General features: G+C 43.6%; 1 pseudogene; it reads right to left on the reverse strand.

Annotated features, from left to right (window-relative positions):
• Positions 1 to 3988: 3988 nt before the first annotated feature.
• On the reverse strand, positions 3989 to 4529 carry LOC114209048 (SREBP regulating gene protein pseudogene; annotated as a pseudogene).
• Between the last annotated feature and the right edge of the window lie 739 nt (positions 4530 to 5268).

The raw sequence follows: 5268 nt of genomic DNA on the forward strand, positions 1-5268 counted from the left end.
GTCAAATAAATAAAATCTTTTAAAAAAAATGATTTCGGAAAAAAAGCATGTGAGAAACATAAAGCAAAGGGAACAAAACTATGAACAATTGATGAGTCTAGCTGAAGAATAAAGAGTGATCTTCGTATAATTCTCACTTTTTCAATTTTTAAGTTCAAAATTCCAGTAAAAAATTTTAGAGTAAGTGATATATCTTACTTGGCATTTTATAAAACACGTCTTGGTATTAACTCTAATCAGAAACACATCATTTATATCAATAAAAATAAGCTAGATTTTTGCTTCAGTAAGAATCAGCCGCAAAAATATCAAGGTCTTAGAAAATCAAAGGTTTATTTCTTGCTCACGCTATCTACCCATCACAGTCAACACAGTCTGGTGCAAGAGGAGAAAGAGAGCCGTGGAAGGTCTCTTTCAAATAATGAAATGCCTGACTAGGAATGACACACATAACTCTTTAATCAAATGACCCAACTCACCCCTAAGGGGAATATCTGATGAGCAGTATTAATGATCATCACCTCTCTCATTCACTATGTTTCATGCCACAGTAAACATTGATAAATGTGAGAAGTTAATGTAATGTAGTGGTTAAGAACACAGATTCTGCAGCCAGATTACCAGTTACTAACTCAATCACTTGCCAGCTAATCTTGGGCAAGTTACTTAATCTCTTTGTGCCTCAGTTTCTTCAGGTATAAAAATTGGGTCTAATAATAAGTAACTGGGGAAAGATTATGTGAGTTAACATAGTTAAAGCATTTAGAACAATGGCTGGCCTATCACTATCACCAACAGCATTATTATTTTATAGTATGAAACTTAGGATAATGCATTAAAGAAATTTCTCAATGTCCCTCCCCCAAATCAAGCAGTACAAAGATTTACAGTGACAAGTGAGTTTCTCTCTCACATCAGAGCCTCATCAACCAGTTTTTCTCTCCAGATATGACTGTTACTAGCTGTGGCATTTAGGAATTTATTGCCTTCCAGCCCCCAATCTCCTCTTCGTTTCTCTGTTTCTGATAAATGAAGCCTCTTTCCTTACCCCCGCCACAATATTAAGCTTTGCCAGTAGAGGACGCTGGTGGGACTCTGGAGGAGAGATGGGCTTCTCTTCCGGGTGCTGGTGGCCTTTCTGTTCTTGTGCCTGTGGTGTTAGGCAGGTATGTGGGAAACGCAATGATGGTGGGGGCCCAGCTGGCTTCCCCAGGGCCAACTCAGCAACACTCCTGTAAGCAATTCCTGGCAGGTTTCCACTGTGACCAACCAGTGGCCCAGCCAGCTTCCCATCAGGTTCAACAGCACTCTCCATGGCAGTTTCCCAGAGAATTCCATCAGCATCCCCCAGCAAGTGATTTCTTTCCCACCAGTCTCGGACTACTGGTTCCTCACTGGAGGTATTTCCACCTTGTCATTCCTCGCCTGTCAACTGTGGACCAGCTCTGACTTGAGGCAACCCAGCATAATGCTACACCATGGTGGGACTTCTCCCTCTCCAAGGAGATCTGGGTCCAGGCTTGAGGCTCCACTTTCAAGTTCATTCCTTTCTTGGGTACTCTTTCTCAGTCCTAAAGTATTCTTCAGAGTTTTCTTATTCTTGCTCAGTAAATTCTCTGTAAAAAAACACCTTTTTTTTTTTTCCAGGAACGATTTTGTGATTTATTCAGAAAATTGGCTTCCAGATCACTGTGGACAAGACCCAACTTGGCTAGAAGAGGCAATCCCTTGGCAGAGCCACACAGACAGCTCAGCTGGCTAAATTTTATTCTCAGAAAGGACCAGAGACGAAAATGCTCTGATTTCCCTAAAGTCCTGTTTTAGCAGCCAGGAAGGTGTAACTCTCATATTGAAAAGCAAGTAGTTTCAGGAAAAACTTCCATTATTGCATAGTCTTATAATGTATGCAATTGTGTCATGCAAATTCAATAATAGGCACTCAGAAGAATAGTAAAAATAACAATAATAGCAAAATGATGGGAGAAAAGAGAGGACAAATGAACATTAAGTGCCAAGCAAGCTTTCACCTGCCATTCTTCTCCCAATGTGGAACTGGAGTCCATTCAGTCTCCTCCGCTCCTGAGTACCTCTCTGCCCCAAGCATGAGTCTAGTGCTTAAATATCTACTATTTTCGTATAATACGGCCTCTAAATGCTGGCCAACTTCTTCATCTGGTGCTCAACCGAACAATCAACAACCTTCCCCAACACTGTAGGCTATCTGGTTACACTGGACTGACAGAAAACACAACAGTCTCAATTTAATGTCTCTCCAAGGGTTTTCATGGGTCATTTCTGACCATAGTAATGTGTGTTCTTCCCCGGGTTCCAGTAACTATAGAGTTGCCCTACCACATCAGATATGACTTCCCTGGAGTCTCAGAGCTGACTAGAATCTGGTTTTGTCCATATTGTCAAGGCACATATTTTCTGAAAGCCAGGACTAACTCTATGACTGGGTTCAGTAGGGGCTATAAAGGAGATAAGATTAAAGGAAAGCCAATCTACCATGCTACACCCCATTCCCCTTTCTTTCACACACACCCACCTACCCCCCATAAAAAAAAAATTTTTTTAATCTGATTGTGCTACCTGAATGAGTTAGCCCTTTAACCCTCAGTAGACTAGCAAGGTTCAGTTTATCCTCTTAGCCAAGAGCCCGCTAAAGGTTAGGGGTGGGGGTTCACAGATCCAGAAGGCTCAGCAGCCTGGGGAACACAGAACCAGTTCTCACTCTCTCTCAGCTTTGTCCCCCCTGCATACAAATTCCCACTGTCCACAGAATGATGTCCAAACTCAACAGTCTTTGTCTACAGAACCAGGATGAGCCGAGCCTCCCAAGGCAGGATCTTGTTCTCACTCATCTGCAGGTCTGCCCACCTCTGAGCACAGATGCCGGCACACAAGCCAAATGGAGCTCAGTGCATGAATGGCAACTGCGTGAAAATGTAACTCATATAAAACAAAAGTACCAAATGTCCAGGTCTCTTCAGAGTCTCAAGTCAAAGAAAAAAAAATCAACTGGAGAGCACTTTAAATCTTTGCCAAATTTCTCAAGGATCACCCCTGAAAAATTCTATTCATAATGTAAAACAAAACTTACAAACTCGTATCTCACCTCCATGGCAATTGACCCCCAAATCTCTCTCAAATTACCCCCAATTTTCCTAATTTTTCTCACTCCCTTCCCACGTTCCTTTCCAGCTTCCATTCTTTCCTAGAAGTACAGGGTAACGAGTTAAAAAGATAAGCTCCGGGGCTCATCTTGCTGGGTCAAATTTCTGTCATGTTTTAACTGAAGCAGGTACCTGGCATATGGTATAATACTCAATAAATCCAACTTGTTATTTAAATCCTACTGACTTCTCCAATATCCTTTTTTTTTTTTTTTTAACTTGGCCCCTTTTCCATTAATGCAAGAAGAAATGTCTATTAGTTTTCCAGGGTTACCAAAACAAATTGCCACAAACTTGGTGGCTTAGCACAACAGGAATTTATTCTCTAACATCTCTGGGGGCCAGAAGTCCCAGGTCAAGGTGTTGGTAGGGCTGTGTTCCTTCCAGAGCTCTAGGGGGGCTTTGTTCTTTGCCTCTTCAAGCTCCTGGTGGCTGTCAGCATCCCTGGGTTTGTGGCTGCCTCTATCTCCACACGGCTTTCCTCTGTGTGTACCTCCTCTGTGTGTTTCATGGGAACTTTGTCGTTGGATTTAGGGCCCACCCAGATAATCCAAGGTGATCTCATTTCAAGATCCTGAACTTAATTCCATCTGCAAAGACACTTTTCTAAATAGCCTCATATTCACAGGTTCCAAGGGGTCGGGATGTGAACGCATCCCTTTTGTGCAGCCACCATTCAACTCACTACGAAATGACCCCGGGTCCATCTTTGCGTGGGCTGTGGGCGGGGAGAGGGCTGGATACTCCTGTAATTTAATTTTTTTCTCTTACCCTTGTCATGATGAACAGATCAAGTCAGGAGCCAGCATCAACTACTTGGGAACCTGGGATGAGGTCCTGCACTTGGCCAAACACAATTCAAAGTGATCTTTGACGGCCATGAAGAGGTTCTGGAACACCATGGCTGCCCAGGTGAGGAAGTGTGCCAGGAGAAGTCACTTGCTGGGCTGCAGGCAGCAGGACACGCAGTACTTGCAAGCGCGGCAGCAGTCGTGGGGCCAACAGCAGCCACAGCGGTACTGCTTTGTGCCAGGGACGTTGACGTTTCAGCGGCCATTCACCAGCAAATCCTCCCTTTCACAAATGTATCCCAGCCTGTCAGTGACGAGATGCTTCCCTCGAATGGAGCTCCGGCACCGGTGGCCAGGCTGGCCTGCTGTTGCCCAGCTGCAATTGCACTTTCCACAGAATGGGCTGGCCATGGTCTTGAACCTAGAGGAGATTCTGATCTCTCACTGCCCTCTCCTCCTGCTCGAAGGTGCTGAGGAGGAAGTAGGCGAGCAAGAGTCGGAAGACCAGGGCGAGCAGCCACCTCTTCCAGAGGAGGAGCTGGCGCCACACCCTGGCGGCCATGTTCACGGCGCCCGCGAATGCCGGGCATGGTGGCGGGCTGTTCAGCGGGGCAGGTCAAGGTCCAGGCGGCATGGCCTCTACGTGGCCAGTGGCCCCATCAGTTGTAGAGGGTGGTGGCCCAGCCAGTGTCCGGCAGCCACTAACTCGTCTTTATATTAAGCCTTCACTATTCAAATTATTGTGTAATTTCTGTCTCCTGAATGGACCCTGACAGATAAAACAGCTTCTGGTCATAGTCTTCCAGAGATATTCTATGGCTTTGCAGTGTGTGTGTGTGTGTGTGTGTGTGTGTGTGTGTGTGTGTGTGTGTGTGTGTGTGTGTGATCTCTTTTGTTGTATCATTAGTAATATTCTGTACAATGTTGTTTTTTTAAATTCAACCATTGTTGCATACCAGCACACATAAATTTTTCTCTTTTTTAACAGTTGCATAGTATTGTCTTGTATAGATGTACCATAATTTATTTAACCAGTTTCCTATTAATGGAAAATTAGATTATTTCCACTCTTTTCTCCCCACAAATACTATAGTAGTATTCTTATTTGAGAGGTCCATTTGCCCATGTGCAAGCCTATCTTATCTGAAAAATCACTTCCTGGAAAAGATTCTATCTTCTTAAATTCTCTCCAAACTATCTCCAAGCTTACTGCTTCCACCATATTATAAGCATTCTTCATTTAAAAAAAAATTAGTGATTTTTATTAATTGGAATTAAGAAAGCATTTTGCATATATTTTA

This window comes from Eumetopias jubatus, unplaced genomic scaffold (genome assembly GCF_037043125.1).
Source record: "Eumetopias jubatus isolate StellerSeaLion01/CBP00866 unplaced genomic scaffold, mEumJub1_p1.0 scaffold_1, whole genome shotgun sequence".
NCBI classification, from domain to species: domain Eukaryota; kingdom Metazoa; phylum Chordata; class Mammalia; order Carnivora; family Otariidae; genus Eumetopias; species Eumetopias jubatus.